A 25,038-nucleotide genomic window follows, 5' to 3' on the forward strand; every position below is an offset into this window, starting at 1 on the left:
TGGTGGAAACTTTATGCGGACACAGCCTGCACTACAGTGCCGTTAGGAAATTTTGTGGACATGATTTTAGAAGGGCCTTTGCAGTCACCATGGTTGCTGGGGCTTTGCCTTTCATATGGAGAAATACAGTTTGGGGAAGTAGATTTATTGGACACGATGGAGAAAGACAGCAGGCTGCCTGACAGTCCTTGGGAGGGCTCCTCTTGGTGCCTGTGGTTAAAGTTTGGGTTCTTGCAAGGGGAAGAAAAACGGCTTGGGACACTGACATACCTTTTGCTCGCGTTCTGACTGGCATCTCCAGGGCTGGAGCTGAAATGAGACATATGGGTGCTACTGATGGCCGTCGCCACGCTGTTCCTGTGACAAGCAGGTGCGGCGGGAGGTACATCCCGCGCAGGGGTGGTTGCCGGTGGGTGAGTGAAAGTCGAGGACAGCTTCTGCAGGTGCTGAGCGGGGCTCTGCCAGCCCGCCCGTGTCAGCGTGGGTTTCACTGCAGGTCGTGGCGTCCCTGAGCGCCCTGGGCGGCAATTGGACCCGCGGTCGGTAGAACAAGGCAGCAGGTGGGCGTTGTGCCCTGAGAGCTCTGCGGCGAGCGAGGTCCCCCTGCACCTGTTCTGGGACACGTGTCGCACCGTGGGACCAGGGATGGGACCCCCAGGACCTGCCGCGCCAGCCCCGGCCGCCTGGGGGCGGGGAGCCCTTTCGGGTGTGCTGTAGGCGGTCAGGGGGGCGGTGGGGGACCAAGTCCCCCGCTCTGGCTTGGCTCCCCTCCCCAGCGCCTTTGCGCAGGGCAGAATGCGGCCCCGGCAGCGGGGGACTGCGGGCCGCCTCCCCCGCCCCTGCCCCAGCGTAGTGCGTAGCCGGGGCCCCGCGGGCGGCCCTTCCGCCAGCGGCGGGGCCAGCAGGGGGCGCCGGAGCGGCGCGGGCGGGGCCACACGAACCCGCGGCGCCGCAGTGGCGCGCAGCGGCCGCCGGGCGGCGGTACCGCGGCGGCGGGGCCCGGCCGTGAGCTGTGAGGGGCCGGCAGCGAGGCCGGGGCCGCCCGCAGCGAGGGGGGCCGGGAACCGCCGGGCCCGGGGCGGGCAGGCGCTTGTTTCTCTCTGCTCGAGCGTGCCGAGAGGCCGCGGGGCACGCCCGAGGCTCTTGGTAAGCCGGGCGGCTCCTCAGGGGGAAACGTGCCGCCTGACCGTCCCCGGGCCGTGCCGGCAACCCGGGGGACCCCTCAAGGCTGCTGCTTCTCTGGGGGACGAGAACGCGTCAGGAGACAGAGAAGGGGCCCGGGCGGGGGTCCGGAGCCGTGTCCGTGCCTGCGCGGGTGCTTACCGCCCTGCCCCCGCGCTCGTGTAAGGCTGGTGAGGGGCCGCGGAGCCGCCGCAGGGCTGCCGTGAGGCCGGGGCTCGCGCAGAAGAAGCGGGACGACCTGGGGAAAGGCCGCCGGTCAGCGCCTGCCAAATGAGCACGGGAGGGACTGAGCCTCCTGAACGGGCCCAGCACGGCCCTGCCCCGGCCCTGCCCCTGGGCCACCAGCTGCGGGGCGGGGGGCGGGGCTGGTGGGGGCTGAGGGAGCGGGGGGCGCTGAGGGGTGCGGGCTGAGGGGAGCGGGGGCCGGTGGGAGCGGGGGAGGCGCTGAGGGGAGTGGCGAAGTGAGGGGAGCTGGGGGCGCTGAGGGGAGCAGGGGGCTGAGGGGAGCGGGGGCCGGTGGGGTCTGAGGGGAGCGGGCAGGGTTGGGGGGGGGCGCTGAGGGGAGCAGGGGACTGAGGGGAGCAGGGGACTGAGGGGAGCAGGGGGGCGCGCTGAGAGGAGCAGGGGGCCGGTGGGGTCTGAGGGGAGCGGGCAGGGTTGGGGGGGGGGGGGCGCTGAGGGGAGCAGGGGCGGAGGGGAGCGGGCAGGGTCCGGGTGGGGCGCTGAGGGGAACTGGGGACTGAGGGGAGCTGCGTGGGGCGCTGAGGGGAGCTGGTGGCGTCTGAGAGGAGCGGGTAGGGTTTGCGGGGGGGGCTGGGGGTGTGGTGGGGGCTGAGAGGAGCGGGGGGAGCCCTGCAGCCAGGGAGGAGGGGGAGGCAAAGCCTCCACTCTGGCGCCGGGCCCAGCAAGGCCAGGAGGAGCTACCCGAGAGAGTCTCCGTGGCTGCTGCGGGGTCAGGGTTGTGGCTGCCCGTCACGTCTCTGTTGTGCCTGGCTGTTGCTTGGGTAGAATATCTCTTTGCTTGCAGCTGCTGGTTGTGTTACGTGTCCTGCTGCAGGGCAGTTTGGGGCTGTGCTGGCAATGCTCCTGGACAAGGAGCCCTGACTGCGGTGGGCCAGGTCAGGGATTGGGCTGTGCCCCACGGTTCTGGGACCGGTCACTGTGGGGCAGAGCCACCCCAGGACAGCTTCTCCCCACACCATCAGCAACCACCCAGCCTGCACCCAGCAAGTTCTGGTGTGGCTCTCCTCACAGCCACACTGGGGACAGCCCTGTCCTGCTCCCCCTGGAGTTCCTGGCTGTTCTGGGCCCCTCCTGAAACCCACGTGGCTTGGTTCAGCTTTATTTGATGTTTAGCACTGGACGTGGCTATGACATCTAGCAGGATGTGAAGCGCAGCCTGCAGCTCCCCCAGTCCCACTCCCGGGCAGGGTGAGGGTGACAGGTGAAGAGGGGGCAAGTGTTGTACTAGGCCGTGTTCTGGATGGGAACAGTCCATCCTTGGCCCCAGTATTGTGCAGTGTCATAAGTGCCCCTTGCTGAGCAGGGGGGTTTCAGCAATGTGCACATTCTCACCTGCTCTTGGGGGAGGAACATGTTTTTTCTGGCTGAGCCCTGAGCTCTCTGTTGTCATTTCTCCCTCTCCTCCCTTGTGTTGCCCATGTGTGGTGCTGGGCAGCCTCTGCCAAAAGCAAGGGACAGCAGGGAGGGGAAGGGCTGCCCTTGCCCAGGACAGGGGCAGCCATCTCATGTGAGTTATGTGGGGTTGTGCTGTGCTTCCCAGGAGCCTGGCTCAACAGTTTTGCTCTTCTTTCACAGGTACAGAGGAGATGCTGGCACTGCCTTGCCTGCCCCAGGAGATCTGGGGCACCCCCAGTTCACTTCTGCCCTAGGGAATATAACTGGGGGAGGCCCTCTGTGCAGAGAGGCATCTGGTGTGGATTTAAGCCCCAGTGGAAGAGGCTGGGCTCCCTGCTTCTCAGAGCTCCTTGCTGGGGACAGCCCTGCATGTGCCTGCCTCGCAGTACAGATCCAGCTGATGGACACCTGGGCTTGTTACAGCTCCAGGTAATTTGAGCTCCAGCCAATTTGAGCTCCAGCCATGAGATATTCCTGCTAATAGTCACTCCTTCCTGTTACAGTTGCAGGTAAGCTCGGCTCTCTCTAATAGAGGTGATGGAGAGCAGATGCTCTCCTGTTCAGCCGTGCTGGGAGTGTAGCCCTGGCTGACGGACATCACAGCTTGCCACAGCTCCAGCAACTTGATGCTCTGGATTAGAGATGTTCCTACTTCTTTCAGCTCCTGCTGACAGACTCTCCAGCATGCTGCTGCTCAGGGTATTTGAAACTCCAGCTAATTTCAGTTCTTGATGCTTGTTCCAGTCTCAGGTAATTTCAGTTCTAGCTGCTGGGTGTTCCAGCTTGTTAACAGTTTGAGGTAATTTCAGGTCCAGCTTCTTGAAGCTGCAGCTCTGGCTATGAGATCCTCCTGCTGATGGAAGTTCCAGTTTGTTTCAGCTTTGGCTGATGAATGCTCCAAGGGGGTAAGTGATGTTTCTTGTCACCAGCTCTGGCTTAATAAATGCTCCTTCTGTTAAAGCTCCAGGTCATTGCAGCAACCTGGGCTTTTGGCAAGGTTGCAAATCAATCAACCAATCACTGTTATAACTTGTATATAACTATGAACTGTCATAATTACACATTGTCTAAATATGTACTCTTGGGTTAATAACTGTTCCGGTGGTTGTACACACCTTGAATAAGGAGTTGGATACACAGTGAGTGTGAAAAGCACCTTTGACTCCAGAGCGCAGACGTTTAATTCGGTCTGATGCATGCCAGCATCCCAAGCTTTGGGGACCAACATGACTGGACACCCACCTCTGGCAGGGGTCCACATACCCCCTCCCCCCCCATCTCCCACCTGCCTGCAGTCCCCCCAGCGTCATCCCAGACTCTGTTTGGGGGGCTGAAAACAGCCAACTGAGCCTGTTTCCAACTCTCAAAACCACAGCACTTAGGTTTGGTGGTTATGTTTTTTTTTTCCTGGAGCCCAGAAACACGGGACTTAGCCTGCATTTTCAAGAACCGAAAATGCATGACTTCTGTCTTTTCCTAAGCCTCAGAAAAGCGGCAGCCACCCTCTGCTTTTGAGCCCCCAAAAATAAAGGACTTAGATATTTGGTTTTTTTCTGAGCTGTGAAAATGTGGGACTTAACCCACATTTTCAACTGCTGAAAATACAGTACTTGATCTTTTTTTCTGAGCTTCCGAAACAGAGAGCTCTGCCTCTAGTTCTGAGGCCCAAACCCAGTTGCTAGAGCTTGTGTTCAAGGACCCAAAATGCAGCACTTCTTAATCTCTGTTTTCAAAAGATGAAAACTCAAGACTTGATTTCTGGTTTTAGTGCCTGAAATACTAAAGGACTTGATATCTGTTTCCAGCTGCTGAAAATCCATGACTTGACCCCTTCTGGAGCTCCAAAGCCAACCCACTCACTATGTTTCCAAGCCCCCAAAACAGAACACTCACTCTTCATTTTAGGGGGGTTGAAACCCAGCACTGAAATTCTGTTTCCTGACTCCATGTGTGATGTGATGTGATTGTGGGGGGCAGGGGAGGAGTGGAGCCCACAGCAATTTGGGGGAGTGCTTGGGAACTGGGGTGGAGGCACCCTCCCTGCTGGGGGGGTGTGTCTAGTCCTGTGTCTGTGGGGCAGCACCAACAGATGTAGAGAATCACTTTATTCTGCTTTATTTCACTAGCACCAGCGGCCCCACACCCCAGACATCACCTGCCAGAGCACAGCAGCTGCAGCCCCCCACAGGGAGCCTTGCCCGGGCACCCTGGTAGCACAGCCTGGCCAGGCAAGGAAGGCTGCAACCCCCTTCCAGGGAAGCCCTCCCCAAACCTCCTCCAGGAGGAAACACACCCCAGTGGTGAGCAGCCTGGGGTGGGATGGGGCTGCCCTTGCTCCCCCACCCAGCCCTGGATCTCCCTGGATGCCCTGAGAGCCCCGTAGGCTATCCACAAGGCTGTGTGTCTCCTGGCCATGTAGGAGGGGGTCTCCGTGCCCTGTGGGTGGCTGTGCCCCCAGGAAAGGGCTGGTGGGACCTTTCCCTTTGGGCGGGGGGCTGTGTCTCCTGAGCTGCCGAATGGGCATCTGCCCTAGTGCAGGGGGGTGCTGGGGCCCTGGGCTGCCTGCTTCCCTCAGGAGGGTCCAGGCTCCTGTGCCTTCAACAGCCATAGCCTACCAATGCATGGCATCCACTGTCTCCGTGGGAACTCTGGTGGGGAAAAAGCAAACCTCAAGAAGTCATTAAGTAATTATCTAGAGGAAGGTGTGTCTTGGGTAGAGCTGAGCAAGCTCAGCTGCTTGGGAGTGTCCACTCATTCGTGCTTAATCTCACCTGGGGAGCAGCTGGGTCCTGCTGAAATGACACATCCTAGCCCTCAAGCCTGCAGAGCTACAAGCAAACTGCCTTTCCCACCCAGTCTCGAGCCCCATGCACACTGGCTGCACCAGCGAAACCAGCGCCAGAGGCTCTAGGGCTGCTGAGGTACAAGTCCCTTCCTGACACTGTTGTGAGACCGGTGAGAGGCATTGTCATCCACGCTCCCCCCGGGGAATGGAGCATCAGCAGGGCACAAACCTTGGAGAAAGTGCAGGAGGAGGTGTCCCCCTGAGCTAGACATAGGCTGCCGGGGCAGGAACCCACCACCGCGGCAGGTGTCCTGCCCCTGGCCCACGCCTGGGCAAGACTGGCACTCGCACCTTGTGAGGCCAAGAATTACCAGCGCAAATTCTCTCCATCTCAGCCTCGGGGGTGAGGGAGCTTGATGACAGCGCATCTGGGGACACAGGGATGGTCCTCAGCCCCCTAAGTCCTGAAAACTGGGATCCCTTAGAGACCTGCACTGCAGAAACAGCAACAGAAACCAAAGCAATCATCAAACTAACACTAACAAAACAAGAAATACAACCAACCAGACAAACCCAAACCAAAATAAACAAAGGCTAGAGGAAAAAACAAATCTCCCCAGGCAGGCACAGACCAAATAAACAAGGCAGTTTTTGGCCCCATGGAAATGCTCCTTTCCCAGCTGTACCAGTTAGCCCGGACTGCCAGGCAGCACACAGCTGCCTCCAGTTTGAGGGCAGAATGGCAGGGCCACCTGCAGCAGGCACCAGGAGAGAGGGGAAGGCAGAGCACCTGGCAGTGAGGAGACGTGGGTGGTGAGGCCCCAGCAGGCAACCATCATGAACAGGCCAACATCTTCCTCCCAGAGGGTCAAAGTTTATCCATGAAGAAAAATGGAAGTAAAAACAACTGGAGCAATCTGCCCAACCAGGCGACGAAGAGGCTGAAGTGCTGCCTCAGCACCACGAGCAAACATGACCTTGTCCTGGGCAGTGAAGCCCAGCCCAGGTGCCCGTCCTGTTTGCTCCACCTGCAGGGGCACCCATCACTCGTGTGTGCCTCAAGGAGCAGCCTCCCCTGGGGCTGAGCTGGGAGGAAGGCGTCTGCCTTCCCTGGGTGGCACTGCTAGGCTGCAGGAGGATGGGAACCACTCCAAGAGTGACAGCCTCCATGCTCTGCCACAAAGACACCACCTCTGAGGTGGCATGGGTGATCTGCAGAGACACTCAATAGACACTGCCAGTGAAACCAAGGCCTTTTCCCACCAGCCTGCACCTCCCCTTCTGCAATGGCCCTGCAGACTGGGAGCTGCAAACTGCCTCGGCTTCCCCACTGCCAGCACTGCGCAGCACCCCGGGGGCTTTGTGGGCATTCACACCGTGCCCCAGGCTCCCTTGGGATGAAGGGTAAGTCAGAAAGGCGAACGAGCTGCACAAAGGTATATGCCAGAAACACACCGAGCAGCTCCAGCGTGGCCTCAGGTCAGCAGAGCTGGTCCCAGGTCTGTCCTTGCCCGAGTTCTTTAAGTGTTCCATTAAAATCTTTAGGATGAAGCGTTTCCTCCCCAGGGATCCTCCACGGCTCCATCACATCACTCCAAGGGAGCAGAAGTTACCCGTCAGCCTGTGGGCTCTAGTACCTGCATTGCTGTCGACACAGCCAAGTGCCGAAGGGGCTGTCGGGGACCAGGCTCTGGCACTGGATCTGCCTGCGCTCAGGCTTTCCCTCCCCAGAGGGGCAGGACCAGCATCTTTGCCAGCTCCTCCTCAGCCACCAGACCGCCAGTCCCCACCTGCCTGCAGGGGCTGGGGCAGGACTCGTACCTGTCCCGGGGCAGCTGCGTCTGCAGCAGGCTGTTGACAATGGCCACAGGGTGAGTGAGGATGCGCACAGACACCGTCTTGATGAGAAACTGTTAGAGAGCATTGTGTGGCGTCATCAGCACCTGGATGTACAGAATACTGAGGATTTCTGGCACCTGGTTGAACAAGACAAGAAGAGCTCTTCTGTTCATCCTTACCCCATCCTCCTACAGTGTACAGACATGACCATGCGGATGATGAGCAATGTCAGTTCCCCTGACAATTTCTCAAGATGCAGCCCTAAATGGCACCCCAGCAGCTTGCAGTGAATCCTTTGTGCACACAGAGAACACACACCGACTCAGCTGCATTGGTCTGATCCCCTGCACAAGATACTTGCCAGCCCTTCTGTACAAACCCAGCTCTCTGAGGACTTTTTTCTTCCCTCCAGCCTCCTCCTTTCCCCCATGCCCACCCCTTTCCCCACAGGAAATGACCTTCCCCCGGGTCTTTGAAGCTCGAAACTGCAGCTGGGATCAGGACAGCCAAACAATGGGATCACCGTCCCATGGAAGTATTCGGCTCCTTCTGATGGGGCTGGCCCCCAGACAAGTGACATGGGCACCAGTCGGTCTCTCTCTTCGCTGTGGGTGATGGCCGTGCAGCCCAGGGGACACAGGATCGCTGGGAACAGCCAGGCTGAGGGAAGACAAGAAGAACCAAAAGCTGGTATACAGTATCATAACATGCACCAAACACAGGGAAGATCGTGGAGCTGGGGACTGACAAAGCAACAGCAAATAAAAAATGTGTTAGAAAAATGTGTAAAAAACCCCTCAGCGGTGCCAGGGGTGAGGAGGAAGAAACCCCCAGTGTCAACATCATATTCTTCCTTGGGAAGGACTCGGGGGTGCCAACAACTCGCTGCAGCCCCCCCACCTTCCTCTTGCAGACAGTGGTGCTGTCGCCCTTAGGGCCCAGGGCAAGGAGGGCTGAGCACCCAGCCAGGAAATGGGGAGCAACTGGGAAGTCTGGGTGTCTCAGCTGTAACTGTCTGAGTCATGGGAACAAGCTGGGTTTAGCCTGGGAGCGTTAGCCCCACCAGACCGAGAAGAAGTCCAGAAGGTGGCTGCCTGCATTCGGGTCAGACAAAGCCCTCGGCTGGCAACACCACATGTGGCTCTGTAGCCCACAGCAACTGCCCGTGGTGTGCTGCAATAGCTGATGTGGGAAGCTCAGAGCCAAGGGGGAAAAAGTGTCTATTTGACCTCTGACGGTAACTGCCCCCCTTGCATTTCTCCTGAAGGTCACCAGCCACTTGCTGGCTGCCTGAACACAGGTGGCTCTGACGGGCAGCATCCCATCCAGCACAGCAGAAGTGAAGTCTGCGTGGCCTGTGCTAGGGGGATGTATTTTACGTCTCCACAGTCCAGAGAGAGATCAGAAACAGGAGAGATCGTATCGCAATTCTGGCTCTTCAAAAAAGGGAGGAAACTCAGGGGCGTGATTAGTGGGGCAGCCAGTTAGTCCTTGAGGGCACAACTGCTTTAACGTCCAGCTGTGCTTGCGGGGCTTTTGGTATTCTGTGTAGCTAAGAGATCTGGATGTGCATCCCTGGCTCAGCTCCAGACCCCAGCTGGGAGCAGGGCCACAGTAGCAAGGACCTGCCACATCCGTGCCACGGGCCCTGTTAGGGTAATGAGGGCTGTGCCTTGGCACGGGCTGACACATCAGCCTCCTCGCCCCTCACCACTGGGCAATACAAAGTTGCAACCTACCCTCTCGCTGGCAGCTGCCGCTGTGGAGAAGCTTGGGCTGATGGATGTGCTGCTTAGGGATACTAGGAGCTCATCAACAAGAAGCTGCTGTTGATGTGAAAAACTTGGATATGAAATTGGACACAATGACCTGAAACCAGGGTGCTTTTATTGTCTTGCCAAGGTGGTGTGTCGCACCCAGTCATGGGAAATCTCTGTTCCTCTGACCATCCTCTGCAACAGGAGGTCCCTAACATCTCTGACCCTGCTACTGCCAAGCTTGAAGCTTTTCCTGCCACCCATTACCGCAGGCCACCACCTCACTGATCTGCAATGCTGCGTGACAGCCCAAAGCAGAGGAACCCCTCTAAATCATTCATTCAATTCTCCCCCTCTCTTGGGGGTCTCAGTAGATGAGCTCCCGCTGTGGGAAATTCACTAAACAAGGGCCTGTAGGAAACCACTGGGAAAAGAAGGAAACAATGCTGGCAGAAAGCGAGGGCAACCTCAGAGGCTGAGGAAAGCTCCCTGAGCACCAGAAAGGCTGTGCGCCGTGTCTGACACCCGTTTCTCGCAGCCCCGTGGTGCGGCACAGCAGGGACAGGCACCGGCAGCGTTTCAGTGCAGAGGCAAATGCTGGGGACCAGGGACATCTGGGGTACATGGCAGCTCTGGGGATCTGTGACACTGACTCATGGCCATTCTGGGACTGCCCGCTGTCCAAAGGAGCTTTTCTGCAAGCCACATAACAAACAGGTCTCAGGTACAGTAAGAAGCCAGAACTGCTGGAGGATGTAGGATGATTCAGGTTGGAAGAGGCAGTGGGAGGTTGCTAGTCCAGCCTCCTGCTCAGACCAGTCAGCCATGGGTTCAGACCAGGTGGCTCAGGAACTTATCCAGTCGGGTTTAAAACACCTTGAAGGATGAGGATGCCGCAGCCTCCCCAGGCAACCCATCCCGGTGACTGACTGTCCGCCTGATAAAACACTTTCCCTTACATGCAGTCGGATGCAGGAGCTTGTCTGGTGGGAGCAGGAACTTGTTGTTGTGCAATTCATGAGCAGCCCAGGGGCACCCTGCGGTGGGGGTCAGTACGGATGCCTGCTGCAGAGCTCAGTTATCAGTCTCCTGGCTTTTATGAGCTGCCCCTTTACCCCCTCACTGCCAACTACCTCTGTAAATAGTGCAGCAGATCAGCTGTGAGCGTCCCTGGGGTACCCATGGCCACGCTGGCCAGCTGGCAAGCAGCTGAAGAAAGGGAGGATCAAGCACCACAAGCTGGGCTGCCTTTCCTGTGCAGCTTTTTCCCCACAGCCTCGCCGAGTGTCTCTGGCTCCACCATGAGGTTGGGAACATGCTGGGACCCGTGTGTGAGCATGGAAACATCATCTGCTGCGCAGCAAAAGCTGTAAGCCAGCACTCGCCGAGACAGCCAAACCTGCTTGCTCTTTTCTCCCTGCCTCCTCGCTTGTTCCTACCCAGCACAAGCAACAGAAGCATTGGTGTGTCCCCGCAGCGAACTGCATCAGGGAGCTGACTTGTCTTACGAAGGACTCAGCTCGTCCCCCGTGCTGATCTCGCTCTGTGCAGACTCCGTTTCCCCAGGGGCGTCACCGCATGGCTGCGCTGATGCTGGTGCTGGGGCACGACAAGGAGCAACAGGCTGGGGAGGGGTGTCTGGCTAGCTGAAGGAACTCCAACGCTGCACATTTAGTATTAATGGACCCAGGCTAACTGGGTTTGTGCTAGATGTGCTTTGATCTCCTTGAGACTTCTTGCCATTCAGGTATTTATGAAAACTTGCTATCTCAGCTTCACAGCCCTGGGAAATATTTGGAGCCAAAGCAAGAATGGTCTCAGGTCCTTCCACATCACACATTTCATTGCCCTGCAGAGCAGAGGGGACAAAAAGCAACCGCAATGCTGATCTCATTTAGCACACAGACCAAGGTCTCGCTGGGGCCAAAGTTACCCTTGCCTGAAGGCCAAGTTCAAGTTCTTGCCATTTGCTCTGCTTTCTACCTGCCCCTGTTGCACTTCTGTGGGACCAGCAAAGGGTGTTTGAATCAAGTGGTTGTGTATCCAAGTGAGAAACTGGTGGGAGCTCTGCCATGGCTGTACAGTGCCCGCAGGACAGCGGTGGGGGAAAAACACCTGAGAATGTGCTTTCCAGGAGTATCTTTCATTGCTTCTTTCAGTTCACCCAGATCAAATCCATGCAGAGGAGTTGGAGTGGACGGGAGCACAGAAATGGGAGGAAGCTGGATTGTTAAACTGAGCAACCAAGCATTCCTGACAGACTGAGCTCATGCCCTGCCTGGGGTTTGCTTCCCCACGCCTGGGCATCTCTCTCTGGTTTTCTGTGTCAACGGTTTGAATGCTAGCAAGAGAAAGTGAGATTTGATTATGCGTATGGATCACTCTCTCTTTTCCCCCCAGGTATGGCTTTCACTAAGTGCCTGCTTTTCCTTCTGATTGTTAGTTAACATTGCTTTACAGCAAAGCTCCGGTGCAAAGTACTGCAGTCCTTTCTGAGGGTACAGGACAGAGAGGTGGGTGAGAGGAGGAGGAAGGAAGCCCCTTCTTCCCTGCAGGCCAGTGAGTAATTGCGAGTGAATGAGAAGTAGCTGTTAGCAACTCTGCCTCCTACTTGTCACAAATTCATCTGAGAGACCTGTCAGGTAAATGTCTGCCATTTTCATGAGCATCAAAATTCTGTTCAGTATCCTCCTTCTACCCCATTAACCCATTAACCCCTGTATGTGTCTTCCCCCTCTTCCAGCATGCTGAAGAGCTGAAAAGTGCGTCGGCTTCTCAAGGCTTTGACAATATGGTGCCTGTAACTGAGAGCTACTTGACTGACATGTTCCAGGTCTTAATTTTAGTACATGTAGTACAGCAGGACCAAGCTGCTGGCTGGCAGGTGACCCAGTCATGCGGAGCACTGCATACGCTGCAGCTGGGGAGTCCCTCTTCTAAGCATCCCCCCCTCCCCAGCCAAACTGGTGAGTACATGGACAAAAGAGAGGTCCCATTTCCACAGCTTTGCTGCTGGAGGACATGGGCCCATTGCCTTGCCAGAACTTTTCTCGCTCCCTTCCTTCTGCCTACACATGCTGGGTTACATCTCAGGTGTGTTGTGTGAATATCTGAGCCGTGCAGGGAAGGGGGTGCTGCAGGAGCTGGGGAAACACAGCCCAGGGCAGGAGGGAGAGAGGGACTGTGGGTTTGCTCAGGCTGCAGCCCCCAGAGGGACAGACAGACTCAGTATCCCCTCCAGCATCTGCCTGCCCAAACCGTCGGCCACTGCCGAACCACGAGAGCTAGCTTGCGCCTTCCTCGCATCCCAAGGGAATCTTGCAAGCAAGCGCTGCGCCTGAGAAGCTGCCCCTCTTCCTGTTACAGGCTTGGCCTCAGGTGAGGTAGCAGACCAGGAACACCAGCCCTTTGTGCCACAGGTAATAGTTTCTGAGTGCTCTTACCTCCTTTCCCCCAAACTGTGTGAATTCACCCTTTCTTGGTTGGGTTTTCCAGTTATTAAAACAAGTTTTCTTGTCGCTTCATCTTTGTGATGTTTTGTTGATTTAAGGTCAGCTTGTTAGATAGCAACAACCTCCCCCACTCCAAGTTCCTGGCAGTGCCCGTCAGGAACACTGAGTTGCTCAATTGAACAACCCAGAAAATATGCTTTCTCCCATGTTTGTGCTCCTGTCCACTCCTGTCCTCTGCAATGTCTGCAGAGAGAGACCTCAAATGATGCAAGCGTGGAGATTAAATTGTGTGCCTTTACACAAAGAAACGGGCTCTGCATCCAGACCATGGGTTGGACAAAGGAGGAAAAGCTGTGCGGCTGCCTGCATCTCCTCTGTGACTAAGCAGAGCATTTAGATATCCGAAGCTGTCAAACAGTAATAAAAGTTTCACTGCATGTGCTAGAAATCTTTCAGTGCAGATTAATGTATATTAAGTCAGCCTACTTGTCATCTTTCTTCTTATGAAGAATTAGCATGAGTGTTAAATCTTGTTAATGTGATATGAAAATTAATCTGTGAATATATATATATGCTACAAGCTCAATTTTGGTATGTTGCTACACTGAATAATGTAGGAGGGAGCAGTGACTGTCAGTTATCCTTATGCTACTATTAAACACAATCACTGCAGTTGGCCTACACACGTAGGAGACCTCTGGAGGGAAAGGCAGAGAATGTTTATAATAATGAAATCTTGGCATCACAATTGTTATTCCGAAGTACATATTTCTTACTGATACCTTTTGTTGAGGTAATTACTCTGGATAGTATTCTTGATCTCAGGAAGTAACTTACGTGTATGGGCTTCCTTGCGAGCGCGTATCAGCATGTTCCTAAAGGAGTATGTTGGCTTCTCTTAGGCATGCAGTGTAGGGCGAGCAGGAGTGGTGTTTACGCAGTAATGCTATAGCACGACTCCCTGCCGAGCTGTGCTCGTGGCAGGCCAGACACAGGCACTGAAACTCGCGGCTTTCGCTTTCAAGTACCTTTGGATCTGACTCCAAATTAATGCTGCATTCTCTTGTCTTTAAATCTGTACCCAGCAGTAACAGCAGCATTTAATCAGCCAGAAGCCCAGCCAGGAGAGCCCTTTCGGAAAGAGACGCGGGCTCAGTGCCCAGCACTCCAACAGACCCGGCAGCCCCCTGAGGCTGTCTGGACCTACAGCTGCTCACTATTACTTTAAAACATCCAGCCTGTGACAACTGATGCAGGCTGCCCAAAAGTGGGATACAGTCACAAAATAGGGTCATGCTTGTTTCTGTAGCTGATCCTGGTACTACCCGTATCAGCTCACAGCTTTTCACCACAAATCTTTCTATTGATAAGCACCCGTATGATTTTGGTCTAGGAAGGCGACTCACCCTACTTCCCTTTTTGTATAGGAAGTGTTTGAACTTGATGGTGTTGAAACTTTTTTCTTATAACCTTGACATTCAGCGTTGGATCCACGTGGCCCCAGACCACATTCACTAGCCACTGCTACAGCAAATGCCTTTTCCTTCCCCAGCCCCTGCACCCAGCTGTGCTTGCTTTCAGATAACCTTGCTTGCTTGCTTGCTTTCACCCTCCCCTGCAGATCAGTGACCTATGGGGAGATCAGCTGGGATGAAGCCATCCCCCATTACCGTCCATTGATCTCTTTTAGTTCTTTGAAATTTTGTATGCCAGCTACACGTAGAGTCTTTGTTTAGGCTAAATAAGACTCAAGAAGGTTTATTTCAGTTTTCACAGCACTGGCCTTCTACAGTGATCTTTTCCCTCTATGTCAGGACCAAACCGAGAGAGTTTTCTTTCAGTCTGAAACAGAAAATGGTCTGATGCAAACCTTAAAAAAGAGAAGTGAATACCATTTTCCTGTATTTAGAACAGGATGAGGATTTAAAAAAAATCCTCATATAAACAAAATAGCTCCTGGCCCTCAGGGGGATAATTTTGTACCACCCCTGCTGATGCATGTGATAATACAAATATTCTCTTACAAAAGCACATTATAAGAACCACTATGCCATCATGCTTCAACCAGAAAGACCCAAGGGTGGGTAAAGTGGTTTGGGAAATGACACACTTCGCTGTGCTGATTGAGGTTGTTTTGGTAATTCATTTTTGCCTTGGTTTCCACAAAAACAAAAAAGCTATTCCTATAGCCAGGCACAAATTTAAAGTCAGGGGAACTGGGGACATCCAGACTTATATGCCTGTAGCCAGCCCTCCGTGCTCATTAGTCTTTGTGGTTGCATGTGTGTGTGAAATGCTGTCTAAAGGTACTGCTTGTACTTGTAAAAAGGCCACCTGCTTTTTTAGTAGCTATTTTAGCCATTTTAAGCACTTCTGTTATCCACGCTGCATGGCAGAAGAGGCAAAAGGCTAAAACTGTACGAACAACTTGCAAAGGAAGATGTGCAAGTACAGTTAAATGACACAGTGCCTGAGAAGGAAGAACTTTTGCTGTGAGATACAAGGACTTATCTTTGGAAACAGGCCTTATGTGATAAAATTTGACATTTGAACAGCTTCCAAATATAGCAAGGCTATAGAACACAAGGATTTTTTTCTTATTGCTAGAAGACAATCAAATAAATAATAAAAAACCCCTACAAGCTCACATTATTGCTTTCTCAAAATCAATGGGGCAATACTTTTACTCCATGGGTTCTTCTACCTATTAAGACTCATGTACTTTTGCAAGTCTAAAAGCCAAGTAGTGCAAATTAGCATTTTTTAAACACCTGAGAGGAAAGCTGTTGTTACAGTGCACCTTCTGTTAGCAAAACAACACAGTGATGCTATGCACATAGGAAAAGTTGAGTTGGGATTTGAGGACTTTGAGCTAATGCAGGTCATCAGTGTGATGCATCTCAAGACCTTCTCCACATCAATTTGTGAGACCACTTCTTCAATAGCGTTGGCAGTTCCCACGGGATGCTGCCGTCAGCTTTCCCTACCTTTACCGGCAGGAGGACTTCTCTGAAAGTCTGTATCTGGAGAGTTAAGAGGGACCTTGAAGACTTTCCGATAGAAATGAGTGGAGTGAGGCATTGAGAGCCATTCCGTTTCCTGAACAAGTGGTGTATTAGTACCCAAACCACAGTTTCTACTTGCTTTATTGGAATTGATTGAAATATTTGCCTCGCATGTAAAACTGCATCTTTTATACTAACGATATTTACACTATGTTCATAGTCATGGAATGGGAAAATTTTCTGCATCATGCAAAAAAAAATAATAATTCGTTAATCTTATTTTTCACAATAGTTTAGGTCATGTTGAATCCCAAAATGAAGATGAATTCTGCATTTTATAATGCCTCATACCAGGATGAAAGACATGCCAAGCTCGAAATTCACCTGCTGAAGAAGCAGTAACAATGCACAGCTATGGAAATCCCCGTATAGGGATTCTTCTGCTAGTCTTCGGAAGAGGGAGAATTTGGAGAGTGGTTTGTGGTTAGGTCAGATCTAACAGAGGGGAACAGAGGGTACGATGCAGTGACAATGTTCTTGTTCCTTCTCCCTTTGGCAGATTCACTGCAATGCTGACGAGAAGCGGGTTGCAGATGAGAGTACACTCACCACAGTTCTGTGCTTTAGGAGCAAACATCACCTGAAATGAAGCACCTGGTCTGATTGTAAACTGTTTGTGAGATTTTTATTGAGGTTATTATTTCTGCAGACCATCTTAACATGCAGACATGTTAAATTTAGAGCTGAGCTGACAAAGGCGGTAGCACTGTCATTGCTGTCTTAGCATTTGAAGATTTCAAAACTCTTAGCATTAAGTCCTTAGAATTTCTAACATGACTTGTGAAGGTGGACCACACCACATCAATTTCAGGAAGCCTTTAACCAGACTGAAGACTGAAGCAATTGCTCTAGAGCACGGCTTGCCCTAGCTGAGCACTCCTCAACTCAGAATCAGTATCCCCCCACAGAGCTGAATATCTCTTCACCTTTGCTGAGACAAGACAGGATGTCTGATCTTAAATCCTGCAGCAAATGTTGTTTTCCCTGGTCTCTCAAAAACAGCCGGGATCATGGCACAGGTCTAACACGATAGGTCAACATAAATAGAGCATACAGACCAGAGGCTAGCCAAACCTCTGGCTGGATGACTGCATTTGTGCTGGGCACCACTGCGGCTCATGGGATGTACTGCTCAAAAAGTGCTCTCTGTCCAAAAGATGCCTGTAATTACAAAACCTTCATTGGATAAAATTCTTCCCATCAGAAGGACTCAAGTGCTATGGCTGGCTGTCAGGGTTGCAGCTAGCTCGCTACCTGTGCTCTCTCAAGCGGTGCTAACCTGAAGCATTCAAGAACCAGCAAGATCAGGGAGCTCTCGCAGCCGGCCACTCCAAAACAATTTTTGAGGGGTGTCCCATGGCAATTCCTTGCTGTGTCCTACACCTCACTCCTTTTTGTGTTCACATTAGGCATTCAGTGTGCAAGATGATGCAGGTTTCTAGGCTTGGCTTGCTGACTGGTGTAATCAGTGACAGAGCGACTCAGTTCTGGAGGAAGAAGTATGCACAGATGCTGCAGACCCACTTCAGAGACTGATGAAGTACCCTTTGGGATCTTCCAAGTCCCCTTTCCCCATCAAGAGTTTGGCCCCATTGCATTTAATCTATCTGCTGTACTGTCACACCAGGATTTATTTGGAAATTCTACATGTATATGTATCTATACCTATACACAGCTCTTATGTTCCCTACATATATCCTCCAGTGAAACTCTCCCATCATAATCCCAGATTTTCTTAAGGAAGCTGGCTCTGCTAAAACAGTGAAGCTCAATTTGGGTGACCTAGGGCAAAGTCTTCTGCACATACTTGTCTTCATTTCGGTAGTTTAGATGAGAATCTTTTCAAGGCAATCTAAAATATTCCCAGACTGGAATTCCTTAGAAAAGAAATTGCAGCCTGGGTATCTTAATGAACTTAGGCAACAAAGCCTTCATTTAAACCTAAAAGCATCAGCTACAATTAAAGCACCGCTTCATTTTGATAGGATCTGTTTAAACCACTGCCAGTCATATCATAACAGGGGCCACCGACCTTCCATTTCTAACAAGCAACTAACTCTAAAACACTCAACTAAAACTCAACTAACATTAAAAAAATGTAGTCCTTTAGCAAGTTAGGAAGAAAAAAAGAAAAAAAGAAAACTTCCAATAGGTGATTCTGACTGGTTTTATTTCTTTAGAGCCCCATTTGTCATTGCTGAGTTCTGAATTCCATTGAAATAATTGCATTCACCAGGTACCCAACCCCCATGTCCCAAACCCAAAGAACTTAGCAACTGATTTTTAAAGCAGAAGCAAGTATCTATACCTCCACACATCAGCATTTAGGTCAAACCTCCAAGAAGTGGATGCTAACAATAGCAGAGACTGATTTTTGAAAAAACAGCTGGTTTTCCACTCCCAGACAGAAATTCCCCACAAGCATTACAGCCTCATGGCTCAGCTTGTTTTTTGTTGGGCAATCTCAGGCTTCCAAGGTCTGCATGGCCCCGCTGCTGACAGTCTGTAGAGGAGGAAGGTGAAAGTAAACTCTAAAGGAACACAACATTATTATTACATTTTCCCTGCTTAGTGCCATTTACTTCGCAAAGCTCTTAAATTTTAAGTGTACAATTGCAACACTGCTTTCTCATTAAGCATCAGAGTAAACAGATGCTTATTTTAACACATTTCTTCAGGCAGTTGCTGATGGTTATCTTGCCATGTGCTGCGGTCTGGGTAAACTGTGCTTAAAAATTAGCAGAGGCTGACTCTGTTGAATACAGAGACTGTGGCTGCCTGCAAGGTACAAGCATGTGTGAAAGTACTAACAGCCCTTCAGCAGCTGTAAGCATTAAGAAAACATGATAGAATTGTGGAGCAGTGGAAACACCAAAACTCCCTCCAGTCCTGATTCTCTAGCTGTGTTTTGTCAGCTAGGCACCTAAACCCTGGACTCTTTTGCAAGAAATCCACTAAAATTTGAGTACGACATTCTGCATTTGATCCCACCTTCACGCTGGTAAGTGCCAGCCACAGGTATCACCAATCCTGGAGGAAGCAGTTAGGAGAGGTGAGGACAAGTTTCAGGATTAGTCCTGCTATCTATTATCACAGCAAAAAGAGATCACTATCCTTACAAAGATATTTTTGGCTGCAGTTTTGAAAGTGAGGTAGGAGCGAGAACAAACGGGCAAGCACATGGCAATGTCTTACTCTGGGCAGCTCGGCCAGTAGCTGATGGTGCAGGTGATTTTCTGATTCTTGCATGTGGCCCAAGTGCCAGACCAGGCTTCTCACAGCTGCAGCCGCTGCATCGTCACTTCCACTTCAGCCTGGGTATTTCTGCTCACAGAAATCCTCCAGAAATAACCTTTTCTGGAACTTCTTTGTTGTCTGTTTGTTTTTACTGCATGAGTTTCTGTTTCTGATCTTCTGCCTCTGTTATTTCAGTTGCTGCTAATCTGATCATTATCTTGGGCAGTTAAGGACGTAGGCTGTAAAGCGGCTGTTTTCAACAGTCTGTTCTAGAACCCTCACGAATCTAACAGGCTATCACAGAAGGAAAATACCCGTTACTGTGGTGTAAAAAGTCATGCAGGTTGTTCCCCCCCAGCTATCACAGCTGTAATAAAGTCATTAAGGTTTCCACACTTTCCCACTTACTTCCTCCCTGCATCGACGTTATTTTATATCTCTGCAGGAGGGTTTGGAGACAGAGTAATCTCCTATCTGCTGGTGATCTTATGACCTTCTACAAAATACCAGAGCAGGTGCAGACAAGATGAGTACTTTCTTTTTCATCTCCCAGTTGCCAAATCCGGTCAGGATTTCCTAAAGGCATCAGCACATCTATTTAAATCTATACCTCGTGTGCAACCTTGCCACCAAGATGTGGGAAAACATTTAAAAGAAAACTAAGTCCATAATGCCTTGTCTGAATTTCCCTGCCTGAGCTTTAGCACACTAACAGCCCCAATGTTTGGCAGGCGGCTGTAGCAGCCGGGGAGAGGAGGAGGCAGCTTTGCAGGCTGGCAGCAGGTGGTGTCACCTCACTAGAAGAAATGTGCTGGAAATGGAACATAAAGCAGTGCAGCTAACTGGGAGAAACAGCCGTCTGGCAAGCTACCCAGTACTCCCAGATCCAGGGTCCAGTTTCTCTCCTGAGAGCCACTACCAAGAACACGAGCCCATCCCTGACCGCAGCGAGCCAGTTCCAGAGCTCGTGCATGTCACGCCAGATAGGTACAGAGATCAGCGCTGCCGTGACTCCTAAACTGTCATAACCCAAAGCAATTACTCAGAAACTAGGGCAGGAGAAGCTTATCTTGCTATTATCTCGACAAAAGACTGCTTAGGGAACTTCTGTCACCTCAAGCAAAGCTTCCATTTTAAAATGAGAACTAGTTCGACTATCAGACTTATTTCTATGACAGGACGAAGGAAACCCAGGGCAGTCCAGCTCACCTCTGCCTTTGCTGCCTCCTTAACCCTTATGTGGAAGAGCTGCTCGTTGCCCCAAGATCCCTTGCCAGGAAGCCAGGGAGAGGTTTTCTGCCTCTCCAGCTACCCGCAGTGACCTGCAGAAGGCATCGCTTTGTTCTACACAGGTCTGTACCCAGTAACGTGCTTTGCTAGCACCGCCGATGCTGCTGAGTTGCCAGAGCGCAGTAAGTCACTCCGGGCTTCTCTGCACCCTCACTTGGCAGCTATACCAGTGGCAGAGCCCCCCCCAGCGCTGCCTGCCCCCCTGAGGGCAGCCAGGCATCTCCCCAGCTCCACCAGCGTGGTTTTTCCCAGTTCCCACGGCTTGGCAGCAGAGCAGGTTACTCAGGCCAGCATTGCACACAGCCTGCTGCAGCACACCCCCCGACATGTCCCCGGGGTGCTCCTCTCAGCACCTCTGGAGCATCGCAGGAGAGTACAGCAAGGCACTGCCCAGCTTGATGTCTCATCTAGTTTCGGACACATGCGAGTACCAGGCAGTGCCCAGATGGGCACACAGCCTTGAAGTCCCTCACAGCACCCAAGAAGATATTCTCAGCAGGGGCATGGAAAGACTTGCTGGTGCAGGTACCCATTTTGAAGTACTTTAGTGCTTTGGTGCCAGAAAAATGCATTTGAAGGAAGACATGTTCTTGGCCATACTTGAAGGTGCAGGGCTTCATCCACACCCTCCTGTTTCAGCATGTGCCTTGCTCAGTGTGGTGGCCTTTGGATTAAATCATGGAATCATTGCAGGTGCTTTTTAATAAAAGCCATCTCCAGTAATTTCCCTATAGACCAGCTCTGTAAAACAATTACCTTCCCCTGTACCAAGGGCTGCTGTATTTAACTCGACACAAGATTTAATAAAACAAAACAAACCACTTGAAAAATCAGTGACACGTTTCTCTTCATGGATCTGGCTCCCACCTTGACAAAAATCCTTCCATGCAGGGAACAGATAAAAAGAAAGCACTGGCTAGGAGCCGGCCACAGTCTCTAGACAGCAGGTGGGGAAGATAGGTTAAAGCTCTCTGCCTGCATTTTCCAGCTGCAACTTAAGGGGTTGTACTTCAACAGTAATATCCTCCCCAAGACTCGAATTCCTCTTTACGCGTATTCTCCTTATGTGCACTCCCTGCTGGGCCAGCAGCTTTGGCCATCACTATTGTCAATTAGCTTCAACTTGCAGAACCGAAGACAAGATAATTATGCTCAGAAAAGAGCCGGGAAGGGGACCTGTGCACTGAGCTGCACAGAAAACAAGAGGTCACTTCAAGACTCTACTGCAAATTTCAGACTACTTTAAAAATCTTCCACTCCTGCTTGCTTATCTCCTACCCCCAGCTGGTTCATTAACCGGTTTAGTAGTGTTTTCCCAGCAGCACAGGTAGCTACACTTGCATATTTCCTACAGCAAACTCCACTATCAGCCAGCTTCGAAAAGCCACATCAAGGAAGCCGTTAGCTGAATTATCAGGGCAACAGGGCTCCCGGTTTCGTTCCTGGTTGGGCTTTAGTGTTGCAGCATTGGATGACTGCATAAACCTCACCAGAGCGCACCCACGGAATGACCTAGAAAAAAACCAAACTTCTGCAGGGAGCTTACAGGCGCACAATCATGCTAGCTAGCAAACCTCTGGGAGAAAGGCGTTTTCCTTAACAATTAGATTTGATACTCTCCAAGTAAATAAATCCCAACGCTTCCTCCTTCCTTCCTCCTTCGCCCCCTTAAGCACTTGACTGCTGACAGGCTGCATGACCTTTCCTAGTAAATCACCCCAGCTTGCATCCTGCTTAGTGAATACACCAGATTGCAGGAAACTTTAGTCTATAAGGTAGAAGGAGTCCCAATTCCCCCTTTCCCACACCATGAATACTTGGCAGAAACAAAGCTTGATATCATTATTGGGTGGGTGTCAGCAGCTTGTTTAAGTGAGCCATTTGATAAGACGTAGAGCTTCCTGCAAAGTTGCTACTGCGCTCCTTTCTCGAAAGATGGGATCTGGTGCACTTATCACTGAGAAAACCAGGGAATTATTCTGCCTTGTAAATACTTTTGCTCCTTGTAAGCCAACATCTGGATTGAGTTATCACTTAAGCCAAACCATTTCACAGGTTCTGCCTACAAAAACATCAAGTAGTTACCAGACTGAGGTGTTTTGCAATCCCCAGCTGTCATGGGGGCTTCAGAATTAGTGCAAATTGTTTTTTAAAGTATCATAGGCAACCTTTACGTAGATGATATCGCTCATCTTCCACAACTTTTCTTTCAGTAAGTCATCTGTTGTTTATACCTCCAACTAATGAAAACATAGGCTATCAATAAACAGAACAACCCACTGGCACACATCTCATTTCTGCGATTCTCACCATGTTCCTCAATCAGATGACTCACCAAGCTCATGTATACAGCTCTAAAATGAAATAACCAAGGGAGCAACTGAAAAAAAAAAAATCTATTGCACCAAACAAAACTGTAAATTAAAAAGCTTTCATCATATAAACAGTAATGGGATAGCAAAGCTCTCTGAAGTGATTATAGACCCCTGTTGAATATACCAGCCAACAAAACGTGATGACAATTTACAGAGAAATCAAATCCTCACTTACAGCTGCACTTACTCTTAAAGTATGTTTATAAATACAGCGGTATCTCGCGCTACATAGCAAGCAGGGATCCGGCACTCGGGCAGGTTATTGAAGCCCTTTTGTTGTTACCCGCTGCCAGCGATGGGTAGTAGGTTGAAGCTTAGCCCACCTGTACGAAGGAGCAGCAAAGCGCAGGCTACCTGAAAGAAGGCAAGCCAGGATCTCTGGCTAATTGTCAGCAGGCTGGCTGTGCCCTCAGCAACGCGGGGCACGGCCCCACACAACTGAAATAAAGCATTCACCTTTTAAAGGCAACCACAGCAAGCCACAGCTTCGGCAGACCACCCCACAGCAATAAGATAACCCTGAAATACATTCAAAGCAGCAGGACAGCAAGACAACGACTAAAAAAACCGAACCAAGAATCAGCACAGCACCCAAAAAAGAAACAAGTGCCCGAGCCCAAGCTTAAATAAGGATGCTGGGCTAAGGGGCAGAGGGCATGCGGTGGAGGCACCAGGTGTAGCTGTCAGGGCAGCCAGCTCTGACAGCTTTCACGTCAGTTGTCTAGTGCAAATTCTTCTTATACTCATGTATAGGAATGGAAACATAGAGGTGTGAGCTTGAGCCAAGCCACCTGACCTGAACGAATACCTCCTGTGCCTGCAGCTGCTGGGATCCCAATGGTACGTGGCAGGCTGCTGATGTGCCGTTCTCTGTGGGAAGGTGGCCCCAAAACGCAGCAGATAGACTGTCCTAGCCACGTAAATTAGCCGTACTTCAGGAAAGAATCAACGGGGCTACTAACTGGGTTGTAGTCCATCAGAATGGAATATGATTTGCCTCTTTGGGAATTAGTGATATTCTTTAATGCCTGTCAAGTTTCCACTGTGTGGAAGTAACCCTTGATTTTTCAGAAAAAAAGATGAAAATGTCTTTATGTATCTTTAGGTCTTCATTAAGCTGCTACATTTAGCAAGAGATTTTACCACAGCACCTCAGAGGACTGCAACATTCAATTTCTCTTGGTTTAATTGAGTAGTCAAATCCCCAGCCACTTTTGAAAATTGTGTCTTTAAAGCTTTGTTTGTGCATAGGTAACTCTCAGCTACAAAAATGGCAACGCTTTTTCAATTTATGAAAAGCAGTGACTCTATTCAAAACTCATAGGCAATCCCCTGGGGTGGGAGAGGAAGCACAACCTTGTAAGTATGAGGAGAGAAAAGGCTACGTAAAGACTAGCAAAATCTACAAGCGTCAGAGCAGAGTGACTGTGAATTTCTCTTTAAAGTCCACAAGTGTAATGCATTTCCATAAAGCGCAGATTTTGTTCACGAATATCCCGTTCTGGCACACAGATTCCATCACAAAAACAAAGTTTATGGAGCTTCTCTTTTATCTTCTTGCTTTACATGCACAGGGGGTGTTTGTGCTCTTTTGTCAGAGAAAGGAAGGTTTGCCTGATGTCCCGAATCAAGAATGGGATAATAACATCAACAATTAAATAAAACAAGCACACTGTGTTTTCTTCCAGGATTTGCAGGTGCTTTGAAAGGAATGCGTGTCCTTTCCTCTGCTGTCTTAAAAGCAGAGCAAAAGTGATGAGGACTGAGATTCCTCTGTAGATGAGAGGAAGGGCCAGAAAGTCTGTCTAGCTGAAAGGAAAATGAATGGAGATTTGAGCCGTTTGACTTTTCACACTATGAGATCTCTCCCCTCGGAAGCAGCTGGCTTAGCGCGGATGGGTGTCCTTTCGACTCCCAGCTTTATCTGCCTACAACACAACCCGTGACCTCAAGCTTAATATGTTTTGACTTGTTAGTAGGGAACACAAATGCCTCCTTTAGCATGGCAAAACCTCCGGGGGACCTCAAGAAGCTGCCCGCAGACCCACCCGAGGCAGAGTGGGGTTTTGGGGTGCCAAGCTGGCTGGGGACACCCTCTCTTTGCTCGGGCAGTCGCCAGCACCTTGGCAAGCAGCAGCTGTATGTGAGGTCACTCTTGCTGTGGAAAGCCGCCTCTTAAACACAAGCTGGGCACACTCAGATAATTCTGTTCCTTGGTGAGAGTTAGTACTTACAGAGTTCCTCAAGGCCTTGCTGAGATGCAGTCCTTTTACAGAAGCTAACAGCTATCCGAAGGTTAAGTGCCCTGTACCGGCGCCAATCAACATGCCAGTTCCGTACTTTTTGGTCTCACTGGTTCCCAGAAATCCCCCTTCAGCTCTGTTTTTACATAAGGGAAGTTTTCTGTGACTCATATGA

General features: G+C 51.2%; 1 long non-coding RNA gene across 8 annotated transcripts; it reads left to right on the forward strand.

The window, feature by feature from the left end:
- The first annotated feature begins 984 nt into the window (after positions 1-984).
- Positions 985-18,917, forward strand: LOC129783909 (uncharacterized). 8 transcript variants are annotated; one of them, XR_008746004.1, is made up of 3 exons: positions 985-1,352; positions 3,001-11,843; positions 11,945-12,167. It is a non-coding gene; the product is annotated as an uncharacterized LOC129783909 (long non-coding RNA). The 8 variants fall into 8 exon arrangements; XR_008746003.1 differs by having other exon boundaries at positions 985-1,343; XR_008746005.1 differs by lacking the exon at positions 985-1,352 and adding an exon at positions 16,218-18,917 and having other exon boundaries at positions 2,029-11,843.
- Positions 18,918-25,038: the final 6,121 nt, after the last annotated feature.

Source organism: Falco peregrinus, chromosome 2 (assembly GCF_023634155.1).
Source record: "Falco peregrinus isolate bFalPer1 chromosome 2, bFalPer1.pri, whole genome shotgun sequence".
Lineage (NCBI taxonomy): Eukaryota > Metazoa > Chordata > Aves > Falconiformes > Falconidae > Falco > Falco peregrinus.